Here is an 18,634-nt window from a genome sequence, read left to right as displayed (position 1 = left end):
CGATTCGGCATTTACTACATTCTCTCCTTTTGAAGAAAGAAAAAGCGTCGAACGGAAGCCTGACTCGGATTGTATCGGCGTGACAGTAAAAGTTGAAGAGGAAGACCAAGCGTATAGCGGCCTCATCGTTCCGTGTTTTGGGTGGAAAGCTCGGAGCAATCGGTGCCAGACGGTGAAGAAGTACCTGACCCAAAAGAACGTTTTTTTGCGAAAGCATCAGTCGAGGTTGGACGTGTCTGAGCAGGACGCAAACACTCAAAATAAGCGACCGAAGGTTCTTAATGGATGAAAGGATCTATTTGGTGCTGGGCGCTAACGACTGGTAGGGGACCAGATGCTTTACATCTCCTACTAAAGAGCTAACCGATGACGTCAAATTGGTTGGTAAACGGCTGGATAATGCGGAATATAGACCCCATAGTGGTCGTTAGCCTCTTATCCAGCAACTCCGATCCCGACCTCCTCGTGGTACCAGCCGGAATACGAGCAACCTTAGCGGAGATCGGGTAACCAACCCCGGTGGAAACTAAGGTCGTACACTAACCGGAAGGAGGTATAGTGAGTCTCGGCACTATGAGATGGCAGCCCCATCGCGAGACTCGGTAGTGTTGCCCCAGTACGGCTACACACCTAAATTAAATTCAAACTGACAACATTCGGAATGGAATATTCGGCATCGACCTAGGCGACGGAACAAGGACGACGAATGGAGACTCGGGACTTGGAACTGCAGATCGCTAAATTTCGCAGGTTGCGAGCGGGTGCTGAATGAACAGCTGGAACCCCGCAAACTCGGCATTGTAGCTCTGCAGGAAATCTGTCGCAAAGGAGAGAAGGTATGGAAGATCCGTGGCGGAAAGGCCCAGTTTTACCAGAGCGGTGGCGCTACCAACGAACTGGGAACGGGCTTTGTAGTGCTGAGCGGAATGCAGGATCGCGTGATAGATTGGAAGGCGATCAACGAGAGAATGTGTGTATTGAGGATAAAGGGCCGTTTCTTCAATTATAGCATCATTAACGTGCACTGCCCGCATGAAGGTAGACCCGACGATGAGAAAGAAGCGTTCTACGCGAGGCTGGAGGCAACGTACGACAGTTGCTCGTCACGGGATATCAAGATCTTCATCGGGGATATGAACGCCCACGTCGGTAGGGAAGAAATGTATAGACCGGTGGTAGGACCCCATAGCCTGCACACCGACACAAACGATAACGACCAACGATGTATAAACTTCGCATCTTCCCGAGGCCTGGTGATCCGAAGCACCTTTTTCCCGTGCAAGGATAGCCACAAAGCCACCTGGAGATCACCTGACCAACGTACAATGAACCAAATTGACCACGTTCTCATAGAGGGTGGGTTTTTCTCTAACATCACGAACGTACGCTCCCGTCGGGGTGCGGATATCGATTCTGACCATTACCTAGTAGCAGTACATGTGCGCTCAAAGCTGTCCCCGTATACCGGACACGTCAAAGCCGCCCTCCTCGGCTGAACACCAGGCAGCTAGACAACCCACAAGCTGCCGAGAACTATGCGCGAGTACTGAATGAGGCACTGCCTTCTTCCGAGGAGTTAGGTGCTTCAAACCTCGAAGACGGTTGGGGCAGAATACGCTCGGCCATCGGAAAGGCCGCTACTGCGGCACTAGGTATTGAGCCTCGGAGTACACAAAATGATTGGTTTGATGGGGAATGCCAACAAGCTGTGGAAGAGAAGAAAAATGCTTGGAAAAATTATCTAAGTATTGTCACTAGAGAGAACCTGGCCAAATACCGACGAGCTAGGAACCAGTTGACCACGATCCTGAGTAGAAAAAAGCGCCAAAAGGAGGACAGAGATCGTGAAGAATTAGAACAACTATTCCGAGCTAATGACACGCGCAAGTTTTATGAGAAGGTGAACCAAACTCGGAAGGGCTACACACCGAAACCTGACATGTGTAGGGACGAGGGAGGGAATCTAATTACAAACGAGCGCGAGGTGGTCGACAGGTGGAAGCAGTTCTTCGATGAACACCTCAATGGCGAAGTCACAGAAGGAGGCGGAACGGAAATTTACCTAGGAGCGCCCATGGAAGATAGTAATGTCCTAGCACCTAATCTCCAAGAAGTCAAACGAGAAATCAGGTTGCTGAAGACCAATAAAGCCGCTGGGAAGGACCGCCTACCGGCAGAGCTTTATAAACATGGCGGAGAAACGCTAGCAAAGGCTCTACACTGGGTTATTTCGAGGATTTGGGAGGAGGAAAAGCTACCGGAGGAATGGATGGAAGGAGTGGTTTGTCCCATCTACAAAAAGGGTGATCGGCTAGACTGCTGCAACTATCGTGGTATAACGCTGGTAAACGCCGCCTACAAGGTACTCTCCCAGATCATGTTACACCGGCTGTCACCGATAGCACAAGGTTTCGTAGGAAATTATCGGGTTTCATGGGGGCTCGCGCAACTACGGACCAAATTTTTACTATCCGACAGATCTTGCAGAAATGTCGGGAGTACAACGTGCCCACGCATCACATCTTTATTGATTTCAAAGCAGCATACGATACAGTCGATCGAGACAAGCTATGGCAGATAATGCACGAATACGGTTTTCCAGACAAACTGACGCGACTGATCAGAGCTACATTGGATCGAGTGATGTGTTTCGTACGCATCTCTGGGACACTCTCGAGTCCCTTCGAGACGCGACGAGGGTTGAGACAAGGTGACGGTTTATCCTGCATGCTGTTCAACATCGCTCTTGAGGGGGTGATCCGACGAGCGGGCATCGAAACGAGAGGCACGATTTTTACCAAGAGTAGCCAACTTCTAGGGTTTGCAGATGACTTCGATATCATTGCCAGGAACTTTGCGACGGCGGAGGCAATCTACGCCAGACTGAAAGCGGAGTCTAGGAGAATTGGGCTAAAAATAAATGCGTCGAAAACCAAATACATGAAAGGAAGAGGCTCAAAGGAAACAAACGCGCGCCTCCCACGGACGGTAATCGTTGACGGCGACGAACTAGAAGTGGTAGAGGAGTTCGTGTATTTGGGTTCGCTGGTGACCGCGGACAACAACACTAGTAAGGAGATCCAGCGGTGCATCCAAGCGGGAAATCGGGCCTACTTTGCCCTTCGTAAAACGCTACGATCAGGAAGCACGCCGCCGCCGTACGAAGCTAACAATGTACAAAACCATTATTAGACCGGTAGTTCTTTATGGACTTGAAGCCATGACACTACTTACGGAGGACATACGCGCCCTTGCCGTGTTTGAGCGGAAAGTGTTGCGGACGATATTTGGCGGAGTACAAACTGAAAGCGGAGAGTAGCGGAGGCGTATGAATCACGAGCTACAGGCACTGCTTGGGGAGACTCCCATCGTACATCTAGCGAAAGTTAGCAGGCTACGGTGGGCCGGACACGTCGTAAGGATGCCGGACGACAGTGCGACGAAAACGGTCCTCTTCAACAACCCCACCGGCACCAGGAACAGGGGGGCCCAACGTGCACGATGGCTCGACCAGGTCGAAAGCGATTTGCGACTTCTGAGACGACTAGGAAATTGGCGACGAGTGGCCCAAGACCAAGTTGAATGGAGACGAGTGCTTGAAACAGCACGAGCCACCCCGGCTCTATGCTGCTGAAGAAGAAGAAGATGACGTCAAATAGGAGTTCGGTGTCCAGTATTCATCAAGAATGTTCGTTGGGATGTAAAAAATGGGAAATTGTTTTAGGTGGCTGCAAAACTATAATACCAAAAAAAAGCAAAGCAAAGCAAAGCCATGGGTATAAACGTCCTTCAGGACTTGACCCTTCTTTACCGACAGACTTCGCAGTCGGTTATTAGAGTACAGGAAAATTACGGGGCTAGTGCAAAGATCCTATTAACTCTGTAGCGGCACCGCCCAGTCTAGATTCGAACATATGACGATTGGCTTGTTAGGCCAGCATCGTACCCCGGAGCTAACTGGGCGGGTTATAACTAAAATATCTAATGTATACCTAGAAGCCCGCTGGGAGGTTGGCTCATAAAAAGCCAAATTTCTGACTAAGTAGTCTAAAACATAGACGAGGATGACGGAGGGAATCAGTAGAAGCAGTTCTTTGACGAACATCTCAATGACGACGTTGCAGAAGGAGGCAAATGGAAGCAACCTAGGTGTGCCCATGTAAGACAGTAATGTTCCAACACCAGATCTCCAAGATCTCCCCGCTGTTAAGGACCGCCTACTAACAGAGCTTTATAAATATGGCCGAGAAACGCTGGCAACGGCTGCACACTGGGTTATTTCCAAGATTTGGGAGGAGAGGGAGCTATCGGATGAATCGATGGAAGGATTGCTTTGTCCCATTTACAGAAAAGTTGATAGGCTCGACTGCTGCAACTATCGCGGCGTAACGCGGGTAAACGCCGCTTAGAAGGTGCTCACTCACCTGTTACGCCGGCTGTCGCCAATACCACAGAGTTTCGTAGGGAATTACCGGGCGACATTCACGGGGGCTCGCCCAACTACGGACCAGATTTTTACCATCCGACAGATCTTGCAGAACCGTCGGGAGTACAACATGCTCACGCATCACATCTTTATCGATTTCAAAGCGGCATACGATACAGTCGATCGATACCAGCTATGGCAGATAATGCACGGTTTTCCGCATAAACTGATGCTGCTGATCAGAGTTATATTGGATCAAGTAATGTGTTTCGTCCGTATCTCGGGGACACTCTCGAGTCGCTTCAAGACGCAGCGAGGGATGAGATAACGTGAAGGCTTATACGGCAGGCTTATAATGCTGTTCATCACCACTATTGAGGGGGTGATCCCGCGAGCGAGAGTCGAAACGAGAGGTACAATTTTCATCAAGGACAGCCAAGTCCTAATCTTTGCAGATGACTTTGATATCATAGCCAGGAACTTTACGACGGCGGAGGTAATCTACGTCAGACTGAAAGCGGAGTCCACGAGGATTGAGCTAAAAATAAATACGTCGAAGACCAAATAAAGTAAAGGAAGAGGCCCGAAGCAAACAAACGCGTGCTTCCCACGGACGGTAACCGTTGACGATGATGAACTAGAAGTGGTAGATGAGTTCTTGTATTTGGGATCGCGCGTGACCGCGGACAACAACGCTACGACCAAGAAGCATACGCCACACCACAATAGATCAAAGAACTGGTCGCAGTGGTCCAAGGTCCCCAACAAGGAAAAAAAAAGAAGCATACGCCGCCGTACGAAACTGACGTTGTACAAAACCTTTATTGGACCAGTAGTTCTTTATGGATTTGAAGTCGCGATGCTGCTCACGGAGGACATACGCACCTGTGCCGTGTTCGAGCGGAAGGTACTGAGAACGATGTTTGGCGGAGTGCAAACTGAGAGCAGAGAGTGGCGGAGACATATCAATCACGAGCTACAGGTACTGCTTGGAAAGATTCCCATCGTACAACTGGCGAAAGTCGGGGGGCCACGATGGGCCGGACACGCCATAAGCATGCCAGTCGACAGTGCGACGAAAACAGTTCTCTTACGGCGATGGTCTAAAGTATGTGGTTTCTAGACCAAGGCCATGAAGGTGCTGGTGTTTACTGCTGTGAGCTCAAATCGGAGGAATTATATTTACTGAGTAATTGCTGCACCGCGTTGCAAGTTGCGGTTGAGAAAGACTTGATACACAAGATTATCTCCTTCTCTTCGTTATAAAATCTGTTTATGCGGGTAATTCAATCAAAATCGAAAACAAACATCACCTGTCCCACTCAACTAGAAGCAGATTTAGACAACTAGGTCTAGAACAGATAAATCAGTTTTCGGCCCATAATTTTTTCGAAGCAGGCAACCTTTCCCCACAGACAAACAGACATAACACTCGTTTTCCATTCTTCGCACCGATTAAACCGTCATATCAAATTTGGGCTTAGTTGGGAATGTCTCCGTTTTGGTCAAAGTGGCGCTTTTTAACGAAAGAAGGGGAAATTCTCCATAATAAATACAGGATAGTTCGAGGGATACTCCTGTTGCTTTATGATATTTGGGAATGTTGTTCATAGATGGCACTAGTGTTCAGGCAAAATGTGTGGTACTATAATTTTTGTTGATTTTTCTCCCAAGTGTTATGTCTGTTTGTCTGTGCTCTCATGTTTCACGTCATCTGTAGCGATCAACAATGTAGTTTGCTGAAACACGACAAAGAAACCTTCTTAAATAATCAACCTCATTTCAGTAAATGTTTTAAGCAAGATTATTTTGCCGATTTTGTTTATTTCTCATGCACAATAGTCTAGAATAACTTTGGTGCTTATTTTAGACATCTATCTAGTCGTTGAATGATTAAGAAATATGTTTGGCATATTTCAATTTTCAATTAGGAAAGCATGCAATTTGTCAGGCGTCATAAAACTGAAAGTTTCAAAACGGCTAGCGTACAGTAACTGTAAAGTCAAATTGAACAAGTTTGCTAGTCTGCTGACTATCACATAGAGAATGTCGCTCCAATTACAGTACCGACACCCGAAAAGTCTAGCCAATTAGCAGGTATAAAGAACAATTTTCGCCTGGTTGCCTCATATGCTTCGCCGTCTCAACTTTTAGCTTATATACAACTAAAGTGATATCAAACTTGAAACTTACTCTTAAACTTCATTATAGAATCCCAGAGGCGACTGTCAGAAGATGCTCGGTCTACGTGAGTTTCAGTTTCCACACAAACGACACTATTCCTGGTTTCTATCCTGCAAGTGCGCTACACAGCGGAGTCGGCATTTTATGGCAAAACTTATCCTCTGATTTGATAAAACTTTTCAGGCGAGAGCATGTATCCTGCCGGAGGTGTTCGTTTACTATACTTCACATCTGCTTAGTTTTCTTTACATGAAAGTTTTCTCGCTGGCTGCAGGGAATATTGGGAAATTGAGCATAAAGATAGGATAGCATTGTTTGTTGCCACACTCTCTGATGAGGTGACGGAAAATTAAAGTTAGTCCTTAGCAGTTCACATTGCACTAAATGATTGCAGGATCGATGAATATAAAATTGGACGTACTATCGAGACATTATTTATTAATTTGTGTGGAAATGTGTCCTAAATATTAATCAGTTGGTCCGTTTAGAAAGCCAGTGCATATTTGAACCTGTGCAAATTGGCTAAAATTTTCGATTTTCATTTCCTCCAACTCGTGATATATTCTACGAGCAAAACAATAAAACTCTCACGAACTCCGAACTGACTTTCTTTTCTGTGAGACATCGTCATCCGCCGAACCATTTTGCATAATTTTTACTGTCGTGAGTTTTCTTCTTTTCCTCTTTTCTTTTGTATTTTTTAAGACGAATCTTCAAATTCACAGCTATCGGCAAGTGAACCGAACAGAAAAAGCATAAAAAAATCTGCGCCAGTCTCGAACAGCTGTTGTAATGCTCCACCCCGGTTGGCTACATTCCATCGCTCCGACCCCAACCGGTGGCGATGAATCGTTAAAATCTTGCCAACTTGTTTCGTGGTTGGGAAGCGTGCTCTTACCGACCGCCAGCCGGGTAACAACGGCGTGCGATAGTTCCACACCGTCGCCGGTAATTGCATTTGGTTTCCCAGAGCTTCATTTGATTTGTGTTTGATATAATAATCCATTTTCATTGGTTGGTCAGCATAATTATGGTAGAGGCAAGCAAATCTGCCGACAGTAAAACAGATGGAGTGTGACATAAAACTTTTTTATAGTTTGGAGGCGTTCCAACTGGCAAATGATGAAAAAAAAAAACAAAATTTCCGAATCAGCCAATTTCACAAATATAAATGTTATAAAGTGTATGGATAGAAAATGAAACTATTTAATATGGTGTCCAGTTTTTGATTTCAAAAGCTTACCTTAAACATAACGACATAACTGCCTAATTCATTTTTGGATTTAAGAAATAGGAATTACTAGGACTCGTAGAAAGGAAAAAGGTAGAACAGACATTTAGAATCAAATACTTGCGTTGAATAGACCAAAAACAACTTGAAACGAGGAGTAGAAATTGAAAAGGAAAACTTTTTTGGTTGACAATCGATTTTCAATAAACTGTAAGTTTCCCGTAAGATAAGAAAAATCTATTTTTGCGATATTCCTTTGTTACCAACTGCACCTTGCAAGTAGTAAAATAAGACCTGTTGTTTGCGCCTCACTGGTCTTGAAATTCATTCCACCCGAGTTGTATGACTTTAGAGAAGTTTATGTTCATTTTTTACTAGATATGTGCTGTAAATGGGTTGATAATTGGATACTTCACTAGGTGTAACGATATGCGTCAATCTGATTAAAATGCATTCCATTTATTCGTATGCAGCTTCTTTGTCTTGAGCTACAAGGCGAAGAAACTAAGCAATTCAATGTCTAATCGCGCCAATCAGCCATTTATTTATTTATTGTTCCGGTAGGTGAAGATTGATCTTCACTACCAATTTAGATTAGATAAAAAATCGTCGTTCACAATAAGGTTCCTGTAGCAGAATTACATAATGCGTTAGCTCTCGAGCATGATAACGTACGTATAAAACTCCCGGATTACAATAATCTGCCTCGCTGTTTGGCCTTCCATTTAGCACTTCCTATAAGTTTCCATTCAGTTTCATGGTTTAAGTTATAAAATTTATCTAAATCTCCTCCTCCTCTAGCAGCTTAGAACCGGAGGGGGTCATGCTGTATTAAGAACTTGTCTCCATTGTACTCGGTCTTGGACTACTCATAGCAAATCCGTTGAACGTGTCGACACTCGCAAGTCAGCTTGCTGAATGAGACCACTAGCCCGCTGGGCTCCGCTATTCCGGGTGCCGGTGGGGTCAGATTTCACGCTAATAATACACTTGTTTTTCTGTCACCAATAAACACACATTTGCAAAAACCTTTGAAACCGCAGATAATCATCTATAGAACAAACTGGCGAATATTATTTCATGTCATCAGCATACCTCAGTTTGCATCCAACTTCAGGCAGCGAGGTAATATAATTGAAAAACAACACAGGCAGAAGAAGTCCCATGCTGCTGCCTTGAAGAACATCCGAGTAATTACCCTGCTAGCACCAACTCGTATATCAATGTGCGAAAATTATCGTAAATATCTCTTAACAAATTCTAAATCGTAATTAAAGCTTGATAAAGTGGGACCAAGTTGATTTTATATCTTCTTCTTCTTCAGCAGCATAGAGCCGGGGTGGTTCGTGCTGTTTCAAGCACTCGTCTCCATTCAACTCGGCCTTGGGCCACTCGTCACCATTTCTCCTAGACTCCGCTGTCAGTCTGGCGTAGATTGCCTCTGCCGTCGCAAGGTTCCAGGCAATGATATCGAAGTCATCTGCAAAGCCTAGAAGTTGGCTACTCTTGGTAAAAATCGTGCCTCTCGTTTCGATGCCCGCTCGTCGGATCACCCCCTCAAGAGCGATGTTGAACAGCATACAGGATAAACCGTCACCTTGTCTCAACCCTCGCCGCGTCTCGAAGGGACTTGAGAGTGCCCCAGAGATGCGTACGAAACACATCACTCGATCCAATGTAGCTCTGATCAGTCGCGTCAGTTTGTCCGGAAAACCGTATTCGTGCATTATCTGCCATAGCTTGTCTCGATCGACTGTATCGTATGCTGCTTTGAAATCAATAAAGATGTGATGCGTGGGCACGTTGTACTCCCGACATTTCTGCAAGATCTGTCGGATAGTAAAAATTTGGTCCGTAGTTGGGCGAGCCCCCATGAAACCCGCCTGATAATTCCCTACGAAACCTTGTGCTATCGGTGACAGCCGGCGTAACAGGATCTGGGAGAATACCTTGTAGGCGGCGTTTACCAGCGTAATACCACGATAGTTGCAGCAGTCTAGCCGATCACCCTTTTTGTAGATGGGACAAACCACTCCTTCCATCCATTTCTCCGGTAGCTTTTCCTCCTCGCAAATCCTCGAAATAACCCAGAGTGGAGCCTTTGCGAGCGTTTCTCTGCCATGTTCATAAAGCATTGCCGGTAGGCGGTCCTTCCCAGCGGCTTTATTGGTCTTCAGCAGCCCGATTTCTCGTTTGACTTCTTGGAGATCAGGTGCTAGGACATTACTATCTTCCATGGGCGCTCCTAGGTTAATTTCCGTTCCGCCTCCTTCTGCGACTTCGCCATTGAAGTGTTCATCAAAGAACTGCTTCCACCTGTCGACCACCTCACGCTCGTTTGTAATTAGATTCCCTCCCTCGTCCCTACACATGTCAGGTTTCGGTGTGTAGCCCTTCCGAGTTTGGTTCACCTTCTCATAAAACTTGCGCGTGTCATTAGCTCGGAATAGTTGCTCTAATTCTTCACGATCTCTGCCTCCTTTTGGCGCTGTTTTCTCCTCAGGATCGTGGTCAACTGGTTCCTAGCTCGTCGGTATTTGGCCAGGTTCTCTCTAGTGGCAATACTTAGATAATTTTTCGACGTATCTGCAAGTCATTCGAGTCACAAGCTAGCCAAATGTTTTGAAAATTTTCCTTTCAATGCATTAGTATCGCCGTAAAAAGCAAAATAGAGAAGACACGAAGAGAATCTCTCATTTGCAGATACGGCGAAACGAAAAAGTACCCGTGACGTAACCATAGTGAGTAATAATCAAAATATGCTTTAATGTTTTAATGTGTTAACGTTATATTCTGTTGTTAAAATAAACCAAAATTACAGTTACCTTTGAAAAAGGCCAAAATCAAAGGCCGAAACGTCAGGCAGAAGGGGAGATGCATTAGCCTTCGCCCCCTCCCCAATCTTCGCCTCCCCGATCGAAGTTGCTTTTACTATATATCTCAACCTTCAGCTACAGTAAAAAAATGAATGTCTCCTTCCAAAACATCAAATCTATTTTCATTTCATTTTCATCAATTGCGTATATTTTCGTAATTTATTTATGATGAAATTTTGAACTTTAAAATGCCTCCATTGAAAACAACACTATTTTCTTCGGACGTGGAAAACTGGAGCTTATTTTGAAATGTTGGGAAAAAGTATAAAATAATATTACGTAATACACGGTTTAACTGTCATGTTTTTAGAAATAGCACAAAAAACATTTTGAAAGGTATTGACACGTAATCATGGTAAATTTTAGAGAGATTTTAATGCTAGGAGGCGGAGGCGAATAGCACACAAAAATTCGATGTTTTAGTTTTTCGTCCCCGTGGTAACTAGGGTAGATGCTCCAGTAGTTGTGGTAGTACCAGTAGTGGTGGAAACTCAAAATATATCGTAATTTTGGCGGATTTCGAGATAATTTCAATTTTCTATTCTTAAATATATATTTGTTAACAGTTTTATCTAAGATACACAGTTAAAATTTAAGATGCTGGTGCAAAAATTACAAATTCCTTTTGAGTAGACCAATAAAGTGCAGTTGCTTAAGAAATTCGTAACAATCCGTAGCATTTTAATAAGCCTACGCTGTTATCCCCCTGTTGCCATGCTCACCGCAGGTGTTACTAAGGGCGGTAAACAAAATTCCACTATTATAGGCAAATTTTCCACTATTAAAGGAACATTACCACTACTTCAGGAGCACAGACCAATGTCAGGAAAAGCAATATTTCAGATATATTAACCACCAGAATGGTATAATTTTGGTATGTATTTAAAGCCAACATTATGGTGCACCATATTATCATGTAGTTCAATTGGAAACTTATAAATTGTGCGTTCAAATTGTCTTTAAACACTATCCCCCGACATAATCCTTCCATTACTGGAGCATCTACCCTACTGTTCAAATAATAAATCGAATCATGTTTAATTCAGTAAAACATTAGTGGTTGCATATAATCAGTTGGATTTTATGCTTTATCGTCTATATTATACGTTAGTAACGCAAATGCAAGTAAATATACAAAATATTCGAATTATTGCGAGTGATAATTTCACAAAATCATATGGGTCATTCCATTACAAATGACCCAGAAAATAAGCAACCTGATGCTGTGATAACGACAATCCCTGAAAATGTATGGTAGCACTAAGTCAATTGCGGTTAAAATTGAATAATATCGCGAAAACAATAAAAGGCGATCCTTATTCATTCATATTATAGTCTTGAAATTCTCAACATAATTAAATTTGAATATTTCTATGTAAAAATGGCTGACAATGCCCCGCATGGGGGCGAAAATGTAGTACATACGGGGGGCGAAGATTAAATTATTTCTGAAGATTTTAAATGCCTAATTCCAAAAATAAGACGTAACCGATTAATGATAAAAATCATAAATTCTTGTAGAGAAAAATTTGATTGAACATAATTAGTAACCTAAATTTGAAAAAGTCCAAATTAAGCTAGCTATACTCCCAAATTTCATTGGCAATTAGGTTCTAGGGGTCGAAATATAATACATTTATAGGGTAAATAGGTAAAGCCGTTTTCCATATAAAACTGACTGGAAAGCAGAAAATCCACAATACAATGTATAAATTACGGTATACCAGTATACCTGAATACCAGTATACCAGTCAGGAATATCCCATTGTTGTAAAGGATTACTTTTTATTAAATCGATTACAAATTAAAAATTGGAAATCTTGGAAAACTCGGAAATTCATTTGCTATGTTTGTTTATCCTATAATTTTGTACCTTAATTTTAGTTTAGTACATCAAACCACGCATTTGAAAAAACTAATTGGTGTCTCATCACGAATGATAACTTATTTTATTTTATTTAACTTATGGCATCGTTAATTTATTGGCGACAGTATTTTGGGATAAAATAATGACAAACAAATAATAGAACAAATGTACTTCAAGCAAATATCTAAGTAGTTTGTAGAATATAATTATTTGCTTCTCCAAATTTGATTCAATTGACAGAACTTGTGGCTGAGTAGCGTTATTTTTAATAACAGATGCTGGACGATTGATCACATGCAGTAAAACCCTACACTAGTTGTCACGTAGTTCTTAGATTTTGGCAGCAGTTTGGGGGAAACGTGCTTTTGTTTGCTTCTTAATATGCACGTTGATAAACTAGTCATCATCAACCTGACTTATTTTAGGTATACACATAAATATTTCTGACTAATGCACGTAAACAATTAGACATCAAACACCACATCCAAACTTCATGACTTAACCGAATATTTGTTTTAGCAAAGTTTGTGCATTATGAAAGTCATCATTTTTTTTTGCAGAGTTATTCTTCATTTAAAAGCGTTTAGCTTTCTATATGTAATCTGTTCATAGTTTCTAACTTTAAACTATTGGCATACATACTATTGGTACGATAAATTAGAATTAAAAGTATTAGAAGTATTTATCCTTCTACTGAGCTGGGGTCAATCCCGGTGTATTGGTAAGCATACACGCCTCTCACGGCGAGGACTCGGATTCCCGAGGACTCTGGAAATCCCAATCCCGCAGAAGTCACGAATGACCCAAGCTGTTGAAGTGACTATAATCTAATAAAAAAATAAACTAAGCTAAAAATTCTCTGGTCTGTTAATTCTATTACGTAAGTTTCAATGAAAATTCTGCTATTGACATATTTAAACTTTAAATATTATACTATCTATCGAGAGACAATTATTATCGAAAACAAGTTACTCATCCTCCACTTTGCTGAACGCTGCTAGAGAAAGCAGCTGCTTTTAAAATCATTAACTACCACAATTTAAAATGTTAGTATGCTTATACTAATGAACATATTTAATTACTGGCGCCGTTGTAGAGCAGGTCTCCTTTATTGCACTCATATAGTAATAAAACTGTTGAACATCAATTCGCGTAGCCAATGGCTATTACTTGTTCCCGAGACGGTATGAAGAGGTGCACAAGCTCTTAATGTGGGAAACTTGTTGCGGAAGGATTGGATTTGCCAATGTAATAACATTATATTTCAAGGAACAGTGAGCAGATCGCCGTTCTGTTGTTATCATCATTCGACTGAATTGTGAACAACCCGTTATCAGGTGTTTGCAAAATATTACTGTCGCAATATAAATAAATCTCAGTTCAAGCCGCACCGTATCAGTATCCTGAACACATAGATTAATGAATACTACGTTAGAACGCTGTTTGATGCAAGTGTAGTTCAAACTTGTAAAAACCAAGTGGAAAAAATTTCCAGTTAAAATCAAAAGAAGAAAGTGATTCCAATATTCCACGATAGTTGACCAAACTCGTGACTTTAGTCATGACCTTGAAATGCGGTCAGGCATATATAAATATTTATTTTGAAACGATGATTCTACAATTGATGAAGGGACGGTAAGGGAAAGTAAGGCTCAAATCCGGTTATAATCTCTGATTACAGCTTGGTTCGACCCATGCACCTTCCAGCATTGGACAAAAGATAGGAGTCACAGCGACAACTTGTTAACCATAGCTACCTATTACCCCCCCCCCCCTTGGTTTCCACCCTTCCCCTTCATTCCCGGAAAAAAATCCTTCTTCATTACTTTCCCTTACCGTCCCTTCATCAATTGTAGAATCATCGTTTCAAAATAAATATTCCACGATAGGTTTTAACTATTTACCGGGTTAAATTTTAATTCGCGGACAAACATAGTTTTTTTTTAAATTTTACGCTACAAATTAATTAATTTCTTTATTTTCATCACAAAATTTTAATTCTGGTAAACTTTTTAGGTACACATAAAGTTGCAAACATTACAAAAAGATGCTAGAAGACATCACGAGAGTCACACTTAAATAAGCTTAAATTCTCTACTGTAGAATCTTTTTAAACAATATAAACAAATAAAAAAACAGCAAATATGCATTATGATAAAGAAAGTTCCACCTACTTCCTCTGGTTATGCTCCAACCAGTCGATCGGCAGTTGATGAGTTCAGCACGAAACCCTTTCACCGCACAAAAATTTCGTTCGAATGTCGGTATTCCACTTTGCAAAGCTTACACAACAAAAGCACTAGGAAACGTAACAACCGAATTGCACCGATCGGAGTTTCTCGAATCAAACTGTTGCACTCGCTCACAGATTCTTCTCGTGTGTGGCACTGGTGTATATTGCATTCAGGCACTAGCTTTGCGAATCCGTTGTTCTGTGACACTCGTTCGTGCTGCAGGAATTTCCAGTTGAGTGCTCCTTCGCGTTAAACACTGCAGCTATGTCGATTTAGTCACGCGTAACCGGAGAACAATTCACCGAGAGATGACCCTGCAGGTTTCTGGGTCCTAAGTTCTAGTAGCACCGAAGACTACGACGGCACGAGCTCGAACTGAACCGTAGGACATCCAACGAACGAATGATCAAGAACTGCTAAGATCACTCCGGCTGTGCTTATGCTCCAAGAAGAGACCGCGACTTTGAGAATAACAACAATAACGAGAGATCACGCCGCCTCGCCGAACAGCACCGTCCACGACGCTGTCGACCCCGATATGTTGCGGCTAAATAATAAAGCTGCAAGGGGGTTCCGCGAATCGAAAGGAAATCCCAAGGAAAAACATAAACCAATGCAGAGCGAGAAAAGCTACCGTCGTCGGCACGGCACGACCGAAAGTCTGAGAAATGCGTCACCTGAAAGTACCGCGGGTTCGTTTGCGGATGTGCGGCTTAGATGAGCTCGAAAAAGAGACTGAGAAGCGGCTCATTACGGCGTGATAGTTTTATATTTCTTAACAGTTTTGGGGGCTCGTTACATCCCTCTTTCGCACCCGAGACAGACGTGCGATCCGGTGTGGCTCATTCGGCATTTGCCATGCATTGCACCTTCACCCTCTGCATATGTTCTGTGCATCCATCCACAGTTATTCCCTTTTCGCGTTCGGCGAGCCGACTCGTGACTTACGATCGTTTAGTTAGATCGACCCAGGTGGGAAAAGTTGGCGAATCGTCGGACGCTTAAGTTAATGGCATTCAAATTTATTCGGACACCTCGTTTCGACGGAGTTACTGACCTACATCTATATGTACTGGGTCTGTTTTCTGTTCCGATCGATTGATTATAAATGGGAGTTTAATACGTTATGGGCCACTTGACTCTAGTCGGTTTTCCCTAGTTTCCTGTAATATTTAGCTATCTAGGATAAACCAATAATATCAACCGATATCATCTCACAATCTACCTTCTAAAATTGTAAAACCATTGCACAGTGGGCAAAATCGACCGAAAAAACGGAGCTTTTCGTTGCCGCTGTTTTTAAGGGGTAAAAAGTGACTTTTCTTATGTAAAAAATCACGAGAAATCGATTGGTAATGGTCTCAACGCGCGGAAATGACCTAAAGTAGTCCATTTTGCCCCATTCACCAGGTATCAGGGTTTTGTTTTTAGAAATGAATCCACTGCGTTCTACTTGCCAATCTGAACACAGAGAATATACTTTCATGAACCGATTTTTTTATCAAGCAAAAGAACTGTTTTTGAAATTTCAATTCCAGAGAATCAATAACGACTCATTTCTCCCTAAGCAGGGATAGTTCGATCACTTTTACTTAATTTTGATTCATTTGACAGTACCGTCTTAATGGGACCAAATATGACCAATTTATGTATGGGACATTTGTAGAACGGATTATTATTTATAATTTTGCTGAATAAAGTTTTGCTGTATCTTTTGTAGTTACGGCGCTACAATGCTAATATCTTATTAGTGACTAAATAAACGTTCATTTAGTCACTGATAAGTTACTAGCGTTGTAGCATCGTAACTACAAAAGATACAGCAAAATTTTGTTCAGAAAAATTGTAGATTAGAACTAGTTCTATAAGTGTCTCATACATAACATTGTCATATTTGGCTCGGCTGAGACGGTACTGTCAAATGAATCAAAATTGAGTCAAAGTGATCGAACCATCCCTGTCCCTAAGGTTCAAATACGCGTCATTGATTTATTTCAAGTACAATATTCAATCTTAATTCATATTCTTAAGTTTCAACTGGTTTCTTGTACTTCGATGACAAATCAATTTTCGGTTTTTGACAACTACCGTGTACCCCCGTTGGTATGACCTTCTTTAATCTGAACATTTTTAATCTGTACCCCGGTGGTATGAATGCGTTCACATTAAAACCCGATCAAGCGTCACACACAATTGACGTTAAAGTGGACCGGTAAATTAAAAAAAGCAAAAAATCTTAATGCGTTTCCTCTTGCTCAGGAGCTTTGGCAATATAGCTCATATGCGACTTATCTCTCTCCAGCACTCAAAATAGACAATTTTAGTCGAAATTGCCGAGCCAATTTCGTATTATACAAACCGAACCTTTAAAATTCGCGCATGTTTGAGATGTTTTCAAAACGTTTGTTTTCGTCAAATCAAAACAACAAGTTCATAGGGTGCGCGTCTTGCGCGTGTCTGAAAATGATTAGAGTTACCAAATATTCAGATTAAAAATGAACTCGCTTAATCTGAACGAGCTGTTTTTCATATTAGCGGGGGTTGAGTGTACTACTTTTGACAGTTTCGCTGTTATGTTTTCGATGACATTCTGCTGGTCTTTGACAACTTACTGATAACAGCAAGCGTGACGGCACCGACCTCCTGACATCTACTATTTTCCACTGCATCTCGAACCGGTTCGCGCGCAACATTCTCCCCCACGTGTCGCCAGAAGTTAACATTCGGCGTCACCATCCTGCTGTACATCCAACAGCGCAAGGTTGCATACTGCCCGAGCTCTCAGCACTACTCCACTCGTAGCCCGAACATCTGCACGACGAGGCACACCGTCTTTTCCAGGATATGTCTTTATTACAAGCCCCCTGACCCATCGGTTCCTCACATTTTCATCCCCAATCATCACTAAGTCGCCTTCCCTAACTGACCGAACATCGTGAAACCACTTGGTTCGTCTCGCAATCGTCGACAAGTATTCCTTTAGCCAGCGACGCCAAAATCCGTCGAGCGTATATTGGATCATGTTCCAACTCCCTCTCAATGCCATTCCCGTATCAACCGGTTCTTTTTCTGGTTGCTCCGCCCCACTGGAATTAAACAGGAGTAAATCGTTCCGGCGTCAACGCTGCATGATCAGCAGTTTCAAGCGGAACAGTGGTCAACGGACGAGTGTTGATCATGTGTTGTGCGTCTTTCAGCAATGTCTCCAACGATTCGTCGTCCAGCTTTCGTTCAACAGGTAGCGAACTCAGGGCTGCCTTGACTGACCGAATCATTCTCTTCCAACAGCCTCCCATGTGCGGTGAAGCAGGTAGGTTGAACTTCCACTGTGTAGCCGCATCAGTAAATGTACTTCTGAGCTCTGCATTAATTCTCGTAATTTCCTCCTTCAACTCTCTACTGGCGCCTACAAAGTTCGTTCCCCGGTCAGAGTAGATTTCCACTGGCGAGCCCCTACTAGCGATAAATCGGCGTATAGCCTTCTTACAGGAATCTGTCGACAAACTGTATACTAGTTCTGAACTGCTTCAGCCTCCTTACTTCGGTCGACTGGCCATTTCTTGCATCTGGTTTTCGGTAAATCCTATATTCTAAATTTCTCTATACTACATAACGTTTTTGAACACTGCAGATTTCGATCACTTTGCAATTTTCACTAATCGTGCAACAATTGCTTCTTGGAGCGCAATTTGTGCAGAATAATTCTGCGTGTCGATCTACTAATCTAACCCAAGCTTTTGAAATTTGCACTTATTTTGACATTTAATATTTTCCATAATTTTTCGTTAATAAATTAGCTTTGAGTAATTAAAAAAA

The 18,634-nt window shown here is 42.5% G+C and overlaps 1 protein-coding gene across 1 annotated transcript in view; it reads right to left on the bottom strand.

Annotated features, from left to right (window-relative positions):
• LOC128740680 (glucose dehydrogenase [FAD, quinone]) overlaps positions 1-15,518 on the bottom strand; it is an 87,424-nt gene extending 71,906 nt beyond the window's left edge. Inside the window, exon 1 of the mRNA XM_053836241.1 lies at positions 14,759-15,518. The gene's annotated coding sequence lies outside the window, so the exon portion shown is untranslated. The remainder of the gene's footprint in view (positions 1-14,758) is intronic.
• Positions 15,519-18,634: the final 3,116 nt, after the last annotated feature.

Source organism: Sabethes cyaneus, chromosome 3, assembly GCF_943734655.1.
Source record: "Sabethes cyaneus chromosome 3, idSabCyanKW18_F2, whole genome shotgun sequence".
NCBI lineage: Eukaryota > Metazoa > Arthropoda > Insecta > Diptera > Culicidae > Sabethes > Sabethes cyaneus.
This window is presented reverse-complemented; position numbering and strand designations above follow the sequence as displayed.